Genomic DNA, 14,275 nt, shown 5'->3' on the forward strand with positions numbered 1-14,275 from the left:
ACAACACAGGTCCAAATGAGGTAGTGGGGGTGTGTGTGGTTATTCTGAGATGTCTGTGGAATCTCCGCATTTTCCCGTAAGGCTATGAGAGAAGTAGTAGGGATGGATTTGGCTGACCTGGTGGTCAGTGGTGAGACGTTCACTCAGAGCTGAAGCCCCCAGCATTCACACTTTCTCCAAGAGTTAGAAGGAGCAAGGAGAAGGATGATGATCCACAAATGATGATGGAATAGGGAGCAGATCAAGCTTCCACTTTTTCCTTTTTTTTGTTCTCTGTCTTTCTCTTTCTCTCTTTCTTACTTTCTGTATCATCTAAGATTTTCACACAACATGTATATATAAAATAGTACATTCTCTTTAATATACAATGAGCTTTGATGAATGTATAAGAAAATGAGCAGTAATTATATAGAAAAATAAATATATATGTACATATATAATTTACTTCACTGAAAGGGCAGAAAAATCTTTCCTAAACATTCAAAAAGATACTCAATATCACTCTAAATAAACTCCAGTACATTAAAATATGGTACCATTTTCATTTAAAATGAAGACAAAACAAGCTTACACTGCATTGGCAAGTAGAGTGAAAATATATAATAATATATTAGTATATTATATAAGGAAAACTGCTCATGAAAATAATAGAGTATTGGCCATTACTTTTCAAATTTGTAGTAAAATTACTCCAAAAAGTAAAGCAGTTGATTGATAAAACGAGTCTTACTCTCTACCCTTATTATAAGGTGGATCCAATTTTCCATCCCTTGAACCTGGGCTGCCTTATAAGTTGACCAAAAATGTATTGTATAAATTGAATGCATAAATGAATATATAAATTGACCAAGTGATAGTACGCTGGTTCTGCCTAGGCATAAAATGACCTTGCATGCTCCCACTCTCCTTTGAACTCCTACGTGTGGCATGTGAATGAGCCGAGCATAACTTTCTGGAGGATGAGTGATCATGAGGAGCAAAACTTTCCCAATGTGAAGACTCAAATATGAGAGAGCGCAGCTGAGATCAGCAAGCCACAAGCTGACCTGTAGTTGACCATAGACACATAAGTGAGCCCAGCTGGGTCAAGCCAATGAATTTTTTGTGATTTTTTAAATTATGTTCTAGGCAACTGTTGCAGAATCATATACTTGTTATAATTATATGCCACTTCTTATGATTCTTTAGTCTCATTGTAGATATTTGCTTCCCCCAAACTTCAATCATCAAAATCCAAAATGTGAAATGAATCAGTTTATCCAAGAAATAAATTGCAAGGAAAAGAAAAATAATTAGGAGGGGAAACCTACAACTTTTTACAAATTTAAGACAAATTTCAATAAATGCGAAGAGTGGCCTTGTTTGGATCTTAATTTTAATGAGTAAATTATAAATGAAAGAATTCTTGACTCCAATAGGGAGGTTTGAATACTGAAATTTATTGATAATCATTTTGTGTATTAAAGGTATAATAATGGTTACTGTGATATATATTTTTAAAATCTTAATCTTTGAGTGTTGTACACTGAAATATTTAAAGGGGATATGATATGTCTGGGATTTACTTCAAAATAATCCTGTGTAATAGAGGTAGACAAATAGGTTGTATTATAGACCTGGGTTTCTTGAATTTATTGTGCATAAGAATCATTCAAAATATAGATTCTGATTCATTATTCTGCACTGGGCCTAAGGATCTACATGTCTTCTAAGGTCCCCAGTGATGATAATTCTACCAATCCTCAGGACATACTTTGAGTAGTAACCTATAGATGAAAAAAGAGTGGCCATTAATTGATAATTATGTACCTGGATAATGGATACATGAGGATACATAGAAGCAATCTTCATACTTTGTGCATTTTTTCAAGTTTTTGTAATTAAAATGTTGAAAAGGACAGTCCAATTCGGTTGAGCAGGTAATGTCACATTCCACTGAAATGGTGAGGTCCAAAACTGTGTTGGTTTCACTGACTTAGATTCAAACAGTTATTTTCAATGGATGGGCCACTGAGACCTAGAGAAGTTCAGAAGGGCTTCATGAAGGAGGAATTGTTTTGAGCTGGATCTTGAGTGGATAAGATTCAATATGTAGAATGAAGGAGTAGAGAATGTGGAATGAAGGCATTCTAACAGGAGATAAAACTGCGTTCATGAATGCAAAAAAAAAGAATGGACTTGGCATGATTTCATAGAGAAGGTTAGCTTGTATGCCAATTGAACGATATCTACAAGTTTTCTAGGTTGCCAGGGAATTTAAGAATTCCAGCTGTTTTCTCATCTGAGTTTTAGTTTCCTCAGCTGTAAATTAGTAAGGCTCTATGCAGCATCAAAAGTCAATATTTATTTCAAATATATATTTTTCTAATTCCCTTATAAACTTTGATAAGAATATTCATTAACTTAAATCTCTTAGATATGTGAGATTGATTGATATGTCCTTTCAATTTTTAAGGAAATTGTCAACTTCAAATAGAAAACAAAAATATATTAATTTAGTAATTGACAGTATAGTCTTTGTGCATATTTTAAAAACAGTGTTTATTGCTGTAGCAACTTTCTTTCTTTCTATCGCCTTCAAAACAATAAAAAAGGTTTTGTTTTTAAAAATGTTTTCAATACTATTTCATTAGTTGTGATTTGCCATAATTGTTCAAAGAAATGCTTTTAATCTGCATGTGACCAATTTTCATACTGAATCTCTGAAAAATATCTTCTGAGGTTAAAGATAGTACTCTTTACAACAGTCAATATATATATAACCATGAATTGCTTTGGAAAAGACAGACCATATTTTCATCAGTCACTACCAAAATTATTGAACTAGAAATGTATGTTCTCTTCATAGCCAATACATATTATACATATTCCAGAAAACAGAATATTTTGTGAAGACAATCATGTTATGAAATGTCAGTAATTACATCTCAAACATAACTAAAGGCCTGCAATCACAACTTTTATTCACTAAGAAACCCTTAGAATTCAATTACTACTTCAGCGTAGTATCTACATAATAAATAGAATAAAATAATTACTGAATATTGAGAAATCATCTCCAGCGAAAGACCTTCCATTTTCCTCATAAAGTAAATATTCATGGCTAAATTTTCCAAGTTTTGACTATATTTAAAAATGAAAAAGAAAAATATTATATTGTTGCTTTAATTGTGAGGCTTAGTGAAATGTTCAATTGTAAAAGCAAAACACTCTGGGAACATTATTTACTGAACCACAAGATGGAGCCAAAGCCCCTCGGACCATCTATCTACACAGGTAGAACTTTTTTTTTCCCCCTCCCTGGATGAAATCTGGAGAAGAATCAGCGAAAAAAATAAAACTCAGTGTTTTAAGTAAGTAGTTAAAATAATTAAAATTTGAACTTAGCTATTACCAAGAATGATTTAATCATAAGGGAACTCATGCATTTTAATCACAGATATTAAATGCATTTATTACCTAACATTAAATGGTGGAAAAGTGCATATTCATATTTGATAAGTTTATTCTTCCTTAAATATCTCTGGCAAACTGAAAGATAAAGTTTTATTGGGAGCACTAGTACACCACTAAAATGAATCCTGCATCCTTATTTATTATATCCATTACTGTGAATAGTCTTTGAATACCTGTTCAAAATTGATAATTATAATTAAAAAAACTGGTCAATTCGTTTTTCTCCTAAAACTTTTTATTAACAATGGAGATAATATTATTATAAAAGAATATGCAATTTTAATTTCAAAATATATTTCTGAAAAAATAACGTATTTAAAAATTAGATTTCTCAAATCATGTTTTGACCACACAACTGTCACATTGGCCCTATTGGTAGATGTTCAATTTTACCATGCTAAATTCTTCAAGGTCCTAGGGTATAAGAGGTGGGCAGTCTTATAAGGCAATCCTATTAAGGTGCTATATGCCATAATTTGTCCAGAAAATTCAGTAGCAACGCAAACATTTTAATAATATTTGTTGTGAACTTACTATGCAATGTGTGATATGAATAACACTCAGTGAGATAAAAATAAATGAGGCATGATTTCAAGGGATGTATAGTGAGCAGTGTTAAATATGAATAAAGACTGTAGCTAAGCCTTAAAGTTCCTAATTGGAATTGGTAGTTGGAAGTTTATTAGTTCATTAATGGATGGAAATTTCTTTATCAACAATGTGATAAGATAAGAAACCAAAACAACATGGGCTTGGGGTGTAAATTTAAGGTGAAAATTGAGACAGCGTTTGGGTACTACTCTTTCATGAGCTGGGCACTGAGGGAAAATAAAAACTATGATTATAGCCCTGTGAGTTTGTTGGATAAATGACAGTGTAGAGTAAAACACTTGGCTTTTGCCATGTAGGTAAAATAGCAACATCAGAGCAATGTGATTTCTAAATTCAAGCTCTATTTTTGTATTGTGGCTTAGTAACAAAAGTGTTTTGTACCTAGAAAATAATATTTAGTTCTGTGTTTAATTAGCTTTCTGTACATGGTTTCATTGATAAAGAAAAAATATATATCATTTATTCCTAAGGGATGTGTATGACAAACTATTTTGGTTACAGAAAATTATATGACTTGAAATAATATGAGATAAATTTTATAAAGGAAGACTAAACCAGAACTGATTTTGGAACTTTAATAAAAGAAACACTGTTTATAATTTACTATTATATGTAGAGGACTAGACTTAAAAACTGGTAAGTAATGAAGATTCATAGAGTCCTGTCCTTAATAAAAAGTTGTGTATGGTTTATAATCACAATATAAATTTCAGGCAATTGAAAGTTTCTAATTAATAATGGTAATTCTAAAGTTACTTAGCTCTTTTATGTGCCTTCCTAAATTGCATAGCAAACAGGTTTCACTCAAAAATATTAATTTAATCAGTCTATGCCTCCAATCCTAACTTAAATTAGAAGAGATCAATTAATTTTTTTCTTTTTCATAGAAATCCACACATATTACTTCTTCTCTGCACTGTAAGCCTTTGTATACTAATGATATATGAACATTAAAGTATATTGTTTTATGTGATAAAATAAAATTAAAACATAACATCCAATAGAAATTTAAAAAATGAAGTTCTCATTGCACACAATTGATTATTGAACTCACTATTTTCCCAAAATTTAGATTTCAAACTTGTTTTGTCTTTAACACCATTATAAAAGAAAGTTTATATTTTTAATTCCCCCAAATTCATTTAATTTATTCCTTATTCTTTCCTTAAAAACAAATTATAACATCTTAAGTCTCAAGACAATGTTGCTAAATTATACCTAAGCTCTACCTTGGAGTTGGGGATTGAATCATGTCCCACACAAAAGGCATTTTCAGGTTCCAACCCCTGGTTCGGTGGGTGTGAACCCGTTAGTAAATAGGACCTTTGAAAAGTTTATTAGTTAAGGTGTTTCCAAACGGAATGAATGTAAGCCTTAATCCAATATGGCTGAAGTCCTTATAAACAAAGGAAATTGGACACAGAAAGAAAAGACGTGGGAAGCAGACAGAAGCTGGAAGCAACAGAACCCAGAAGGGAAAGAAGATGCTGCCATATGCATTGCTATATTACAAAACAGCCAGCAGCCAGACCCAGAACCCCACAGTTTCAGGGAGAAAAGTATCACTTTATTGATGCATAAATTTTGGACTTCTCCTAGCCTCAAAACCATAAGCCAATAAATTCCCAGTGTTTAAACCAACACATTGTAGGTATTTGTTTTAGCAGCTAGGAAAGTAATACAGTTTTGGTACTAGAAAATTGGGGGCTGCTATTGTAAGTACCTAAAGATGTGAAATGGTTTTGGAATTGAGAAATGGGTAGAGGTTGGAAGATTTCTGAAGCACTTGGTAGGAGAGGCCTAGATTGCTTTGAGATTGCTGCTAGAAATACAGCCATTAAAGGATTTTGTAAAATGTGTATGAACAGAAGCAACTGCCTGAAAGGGACAGATAAGGGAAGAATTGAAGGAAGAATCACATGGACACAGAAAAGGAAGCCATGGTGAAAAGTCAGAAGCCAGAAATCAATGAAAACCAATAAAAGAAGAGAGAAGACACCACCATGTACATTGCCATGTGATGAAAAAGCCAAGGAACCCCTAAGATTGCTGATCTGCCAGAGGATACAAACCTGGAAGTAAGCCTGCAAGCTTCTGAAACCATCAGCTAATAAATCCCTGTTGTTAAGCCAACCGCTTATATGGTATTTGTTTTAGTAGCTAGGAAACTAAAACACTTGGCCAGTACAAAGTCACTCTAACTGCTTAGGGGAGATGCAGTAGAAAATGATCTCTTAAAGAGAACGAGGTGCTTAGCATGTGTTATTTTATGATCTGCTAGAAAATAATATTGGAATCCTTGTTAGTCAGAATATTTTGTAAAGAACTTGAATATTATAAAAGGCACTTTGTTTGGAGGAACAAAATCAGTATAGATTATTTTAGCAACAGGAATTTTGTTTTACCACTTTTGTTATAACAAAATTATTATCACACAATTGGCACTTAGAGAACTCAAATATTTGGAGGTGTTTGCCAAAAACATAACATTCAAGTTTGATTTAATAATAATTGGTAAAATTTATTATACTTAGACTGTGAACATGTTTTCTTTAGACCATGTTGATCAATACTTTCTAACCCAGATGAAGTATACTTTTAATTTTTCAAAGTTGATTATATTCTAATTACCTATTCAATTAAAACCAAAATTTTAAAATTCCATCAGTAATAAATATATAGAAGCATTTTATAATTCTAACTGTAGCAATTAAGACTGAAGCTGTTTCCCCCGAGTATCCCAAAATACATAAATCTAAGAAGTGAGGTGGTATGGCTACAAAGAATGCTAAGTTCTCTAGTCAACTGCCTGAAAATCAAAGGATAATCATCATGCATTTTTTTCAGTCCTTTTAGAAAGAGCCACATGAATATATTTTCACCTTCCTCAGAAAGTTTGGTGTTTTATCATTCATCTTGATAGAAAGCACACTGATTTTTTTCATACATATGTAGGTCCAGAAGACTCATCTAAAAGCTTGCTGTGCTTGCAGGAGCAATGTGTGTGGCATCCATCCTTACAGTCTCTCCATTCCTTACAATCTTACCTAGTGTGATAACTTGGAAACATCAGTCCATCAAAAACTGCGTTTAGAATAATATTGAGAATCAATAACAGAACAACAAAATTAACTGTCTAAATTTTTAAAGCACTTAAATAGGAAATTGGTGTCCATGGTATCATTTTGGAATCTCTCCAATTTTCTGCAGAAACGTAGAACAGCTAGACAGCAAAATTGAAACCCTCTGGGCAATGTCTACAACAAAACTGGTTGGTAACATTACACACACCACAGTAAAAATGCACCAGCAGTTACAAGACTTTTATGGTCTCAGTGCCTACACAGGAGGAAGGAGCAAAAACAGAGGCCTTCTGACAAAGTGGAGAACTGCAGATCCCCAAATAACTGACAGGCACACAATGGAAAGCTTAGTGAACCTATCTGTGAATAGTAGATGAATTTGGGAGAGGTTGGCCCAAATTGATGGTGGGTGAGTGGAAAGGGGTCTTCAGGATCCTATGAAAGGGTTAAAGAAGGCTTGCCCCTATGAACAGTCAAAACCAACCAGGTAGGGCTCTCTCCAAAGAAGAAACTAGTAAGAATGCAATAAAAATGAAGCAGGGTACAGACTTTAATGACCAAGGAGAGGAAAAGTACTGAAAAAAAGCTGGAAAGAGAAAGAAGAATATTAAGATAGTGTATTAGTTAGGGTTCTCCTTGGAAACAGAATCAATGAGAGATGTCTCTTATTATCAAATTGTAAAAGTGACTCACGCAACTGCGGGAGCACACGAGTCCAAATTTTGCAGAGCCGTCAACAAGCTGTCAACTCCAAGGAAGACGTCCAACGAACTCCTCGGGAAACGAACCGACAACTTGGACGAACTCCTCAGGAAACGAACCGGCAACTTTGAAGAACTCCTCAGGAAACGAACCGACAACTTTGACGAACTCCTCAGGAAACGAACTGGCAACTTCGACGAGCTCCCCAGGAAAAGCTTCACTGAGCAGCTGAAGAAGTGAAGGTTCTCTAACCGTCCGGCTTATAAGCCTCCAACTGATCACCCGGACCAAATCCAGCCAATTGCATTCCCTCACTGTGGAAGCACGCCCCTTGATGAGTCATCAGTCAGCTGCAGTCAATTGACTGATGATCCGACAAACCAACCAGCCTCAAATAGCCTCACAGGAATCGTCAGGCCAGTGCCCGCTTGACCAGACAGCTAGGCCACCCAGCCAAGTTGACACATGAACCAACCATCACAGTCCACCCCTTGTCAACTTGGCAGTCGTACACATCACCTAAAACCATATCTTCAAAATGAACGTTACAGCTTATGCCATATGATAAGGGGATAAGACAGAGAAGAAAGCAAAAATATTTTCTTCACAGACAAATACCAACATAATCATCACAAAACGAGGAGGAAATATTCATATCATCATAGTCCTCGTTTCTGTAACTGGTCACGTGGTCGTAGTTCATATTTATCACGACCTTCTTCCACTACCCATTCCATGTTCCCTTTACCCTCAGCAAGCACTTCAGCTGGCCGTGGTTCTTTGCCTGGTGGGGTGACCCAAACCTTCATTCCTGAAGTTTCTTGGCCATTGGTAGTCCTGCCTGGATTGGGTTGTTGCAGTTTTCCATTGACTTGAATCATGGGGCATGGTAGTACTAAGAGACACCCTAGGGGATCTCCTGTATGCCAGGAAAACTCTTCTTTACTTCCATTGTGTAGTTGCAGTGCTATTTCCCCTTGATAGTCAGGATCAATCACCCCAGCCAGTACAGTAATCCCCTTACTTGCCTGTTGATTCAGAGGCATAAGAAGCCCAAAGTGGCCAGGTGGCAGCCTTAACTTCCAGTTCAATGGGATTATTGTTGTGTTTCCTGGTGGAAGCACTCCTCCTTTTGGAACCAAGACCTGTAGACCAGCAGAGCTTAAACTTGCAGGGACAGGAAGCAAAAATTTCCCTAGTGGATCACCAGGAGTGATAGTGAGTGGTGCTACTCCTGTTTCCACCCCTTGATTCCTGGACCCATGAATCCTGGCTATGGGAGAAACAGCACCATAGAGTGGACGCTGATTCAGAGCATACACAGCCTCCTGGAGAACACTGCCCCAGCCCTGCAAGGTATTGCCATCTAGTTGGCGCCGTAATTGAGTCTTCAATAGGCCATTCCACCGTTCTATCAACCCAGCTGCTTCTGGATGATGGGGAACATGGTAAGACCACAGAATTCCATGAGCATGTGCCCATCCCCTCACTTCATTTGCTGTGAAGTGGGTTCCTTGGTCAGAAGCAATGCTGTGTGGAATACCATGACGGTGGATGAGGCATTCTGTAAGTCCACGTATCGTAGTTTTGGCAGAAGCATGTCGTGCAGGGAAGGCAAACCCATATCCGGAGTATGTGTCTATTCCAGTAAGAACAAATCGCTGCCCTTTCCATGATGGAAGTGGTCCGATGTAATCAACCTGCCACCAGGTAGCAGGCTGATCACCCCGAGGAATGGTGCCATATCGGGGACTGAGTGTGGGTCTCTGCTGCTGGCAAATTGGACACTCAGCAGTGGCTGTGGCCAGGTCAGCCTTGGTGAGTGGAAGTCCATGTTGCTGAGCCCATGCATAACCTCCATCCCTACCACCATGACCACTTTGTTCATGAGCCCATTGGGCAATGACAGGAGTTGCTGGGGAAAGAGGCTGATTGATATCCACCAAACAGGTCATTTTATCCACTTGGTTATTAAAACCTTCTTCTGCTGAAGTCACCCTCTGGTGAGCATTCACATGGGACACAAATATCTTCATGTTGTTTGCCCACTCAGAAAGGTCTATCCACATACCCCTTCCCCAGACTTCTTTGTCACCAATCTTCCAATCATGTTCCTTCCAAGTCCCTGACCATCCAGCCAAACCATTAGCAACAGCCCAGGAATCAGTATACAGATGCACCTCTGGCCAGTTCTCCTTCCAAGCAAAGTGAACAACCAGGTGCACTGCTCGAAGTTCTGCCCACTGGGAGGATTTCCCCTCACCACTGTCCTTCAGGGATATCCCAGAAAGGGGCTGCAGTGCTGCAGCTGTCCACTTTCGGGTGGTACCTGCATATCGTGCAGAACCATCTGTAAACCAGGCCCGAGTCTTCTCTTCCTCAGTCAACTGACTGTAAGGAACTCCCCAAGATGTATGAGTTCTCAGTAACATTAAAACACTTAACTGGCCAACTTTAATGGATAACAACTGGCCAACTTTAATGGATAATAAAGAAAAAAATCCATTTTCTTGAAAACTTGTAAATAAAGGTAAATTATTTCATAATTCTTAATAGAATGTTATACTGGGCAGTGAACTAATGGATGAGGAGATAGCTTTTTATAAGTGTTTCTCTAGTAAATTAAGACAAAGGGATTGTCACAACCCAAGAGGGCCATGCCAGTCCAAAGGCCAAAGAAGACAATGAGCATTTTCTGATACATGAACTTTTATTCAGGGCTTACTTACAGGTGAGAAGTCATGGAGAGATCATGAAGGCTCTCTCAGGCCAGGTAGGCATTGCATTCGCAGGGAAGACGACTGAGCGATCCAAAGAGTACAGAAAGCCTTTTACAAGGGTTTAAGACAAAGGCTTTCCTAAGGGTGGGGGGAGCACAGATGCAGGAACAGGTCACTCAGACCTGGGCGGTGGTGCAGGAAGGACTAGAGTAACACTTGAACAATTACATTTTGCTCTTTTTGTGAGACTAAGAGCCCCTCACTTCCTGCCTGCTTCCCATAAAGTTACATTTTAAGGTCAATTTACCCTTTTTCTCTTTACTGGCTTAGAAAGACAATAGGTTAAACATTTAGCTGTTCAGGTCATGCAGACTGCTGTGCACCAAAGATCTGCAGGCCTTTTTTGCTCAGGCCATGGGTTGCCACAGGGATAGTATTAGAGTACCATCATTTTGCAACCCCTTTCCCCAATTAAGGAATAAATCTGGGAATTGAGCAACAAATATAACAAAAAAAAAAACAAGACAAATCAACATTATATGACTTCCAATGAATGAACACAACCTCAATTATAGTCTTATCAAGGTACCTGAGCAACCCTGTGGATCCACTATCCAATGTATAGGAATGTGGCAGACAAGGGAACAGGTTAAACACCAAACTGGAAAATTCTAGAGGTACATTGTAATAAAAATAAAGGAATGATGAAGGAAATTGTAGATTAACAATAACTTAAAATACATGCCAATATTTAAAAATGGGAAGACTATCTGATAGTGTCTACAGATAAACATTTGTGTGATATATGAGAAACAAATGTAAAGAATTGAGTGCAGTTCTATAAATGTCAGGATAGTGGTTACCATTGGGGAAAAAAGTGGTGTGTTTGGGAAAAGGCATGAGGTAAGCTTTCTGGGTCATCTGGAAAAATTTTAATTCTTGTGCATTGATTAAAAGAATATTAAAATGATTTATTAAACTAAATATGCACTCTTAAAGAAGAGTCCTTATAAGGCACAATCCCAAGTAATAATATATTTGAGAGCCAAGTTTTTAAATATCAAATGATTAAATTTCTTTAAAGAAAAAGTAGTGTATACACAAGTCTCTGTGTGTGTTAAAAAAATAATTATTGCAAACTTAAAAGGCCCATACTAACATTAACATTACTACTGCATACCAGAAATTAAATGTACATTGAGATTCACACTGATTTTGCTGCATTTGAAGCAATGTAAGGAAAGAGGACTCTGATCCAGTACAGGCATACCTTGTTTTGTTGTGCTTCACATTACTGCACTTACCAGATATTGTGATTTTACAAATTGAAGGTTTGTGGCAACCTTGGGTTGAGCAAGTCTATCAGCACCATTTTCCAACAGCGTGTGCTCATTTCATGTCTCCCTGCCACATTTTGGTAAGTCTTTCAATATTTCAAATTTATTATTATATATTATGATCATCTGTGATCATGATCTTTGATGTTACTATTATAATTGGGGCTCCATGAACCATACCTTATAAAAGGGTGAACTTAATAGATAAATGTTACATGTCTTCTGATTGCAACACTGACTGGCTATTCCTCCATCTCTCTCCCTCTTCTCAGGCCTCCATATTCCCTGAGACAATATTGAAATTAAGCCAATTAATAACCATGCAATGGCCTCTAAGTGTTCAAGTGAAAAGAAGAGACACATCTCTCACTTGAAAACAAAAGCTAGAAATGATTAGACTTGGTGAGGAAGCCATGATAAAAATTGAGTTACGCTGAAAGCTAGGCCTCTTGCTGAGTTAAGCTGAAAGCTAGCCAAGTTGTGAATGCAAAGGAAAAATTCTTAAAGGAAATTTAAAGTGCTACTCCAGTGAACACAGAAATGATAAAAAAGCAAAACAGCCTTACTGCTGATTACAGAGGAAGTTTTAATGGTCTGGATAGAAGATCAAACCAACCATAACATCCCCTTAAGCCAAAGCCTAATCCAGAGCAAGGCACTAACTCCCTTCAATTATATGAAGGCTGAGAAAGATGAGGAAGCTGTAGAAGGAATGCTTGAAGCTAAAAGGGGTTGGTTCATGAGGGTTAAGGAAAGAAGCCATCTCCATAACATAAAAGTGCAAGAAAAATCTGCTAGTGCTGATGTAGAAGCTGCAACAAGTTATCCAGAAGATCTAGCTCAGATACATGATGAAGGTGACTACACCAAACAACAGATTTTCCATGTAGATGAAACAGCCTTCTATTGGAAGAAAATGACATCTAGGACTTTGACAGCTAGAGAGGAGAAGTCAATGCTTGGCTTCAAACCTTCAAAAGAAAGGCTGAGTCTCTTGTTGGAGGTTACTGCAGGTGGTGACTTTAATTTGAAACCAATGTTCCTTTACCATTCCAAAAAATCCTAGGGCCCTTAAGAATTTTGCAAATCTTCTCTGCCTGTGCCCTACAAACAGAACAACAAAGCCTGGCTGACAGTACATCTGTTTACAATGTGGTTTGCTGAGTATTTTCAGCCCACTCTTGAGAACTACTGATCAAAAAACAAAGTTCTTTTCAAATAGTACTGCTCACTGACAATGCTCTTGATCACCCAAGAGCTCTGATGCAGAAGCACAATGAGATTAATGTTGTTTTCTTGCCTGCTAACTCTGTATTCATTCTGTAAATCATGAATAAAGGAGTCATTTTAACTTTCAAGTCTATAGCTGCCATAGATAGTGATTCCTCTGATGGATCTGGTCAAAGTAAATTGAAAACTTTCTGGAAAGGATTCACCATCCTAGATGCCATTAATAATATGCCATATAATAGTTCAAAAATTTACAATTATGAGAATCATGAGATTCTTGGGAGGAGATCAAAGTATCAACAATAACAAGCATTTGGAAGAAGTTAATTTCAATCCTCATGACTGACTTTGAGGGGTTCAAGACTTCCTTGGAAGAAGTAACTGCAGATACGGTGGAAATGGCAAGAGAGCTACAATTAGAAGTGGAGCCTGAAGATGTGACTGAATTGTTACAATCTCATGGTAAATCTTTAATGGATGAGAAGTTGCTTCTTATGGAATGACCAAAGAAATGGTTTCTTCAAATGGAATCTACTGGTGAAGATGTTGTGAACATTGTTGAAGGAACAATTAAAGAGCTAGAATATTACATAAACTTAGGTGGCATAGCAGTGGCAGGATTTGAAAGGATTGACTCTTATTTTGAAAGACATTCTACTGTAGGTAAAATGCTCTCAAACAGCATTGCAAGCTAAATAAAAATCTTTTGTAAAAGGAAGAGTCTATTGATGCAGCAAACTTCATTGTTGTCTTATTTTAAAAAGTTGCCACAGCCACCCCAACCTTCAAACACCATCACCCTGATCAGTCAGCAGCCATCAATACCAAGACAAAGAGATGATGACTTGCTGAAGGGCTCAGATGGTGGTTAGCATTTTTAGCAATAAAGCATTTTTTATTTAAGGTATGTAATTTTTTAAAAGATATAATGCTATTGCATACTTAATAGACTACAGTATATTGTAAACATAACTTTTAAATTCACTGGGAAGCCAAAAGATTCATGTGACTTTCTTTAGTGTGTATTCACTTTACTGTGGTGGTCTGGAACTGAACCAGCAATAGCTCTGAGATATGCCTATATTGTTAGTATTATTGTATCAAGGTTGCAAGAAAACAAAGGTTAGTTTGATAA

At 36.8% G+C, this 14,275-nt stretch overlaps 1 pseudogene; it reads left to right on the forward strand.

Annotated features, from left to right (window-relative positions):
• The first annotated feature begins 12,235 nt into the window (after nt 1–12,235).
• LOC119506890 lies at nt 12,236–14,012 on the forward strand (annotated as a pseudogene).
• Nucleotides 14,013–14,275: the final 263 nt, after the last annotated feature.

Source organism: Choloepus didactylus, chromosome 12 (assembly GCF_015220235.1).
Source record: "Choloepus didactylus isolate mChoDid1 chromosome 12, mChoDid1.pri, whole genome shotgun sequence".
NCBI lineage: Eukaryota > Metazoa > Chordata > Mammalia > Pilosa > Megalonychidae > Choloepus > Choloepus didactylus.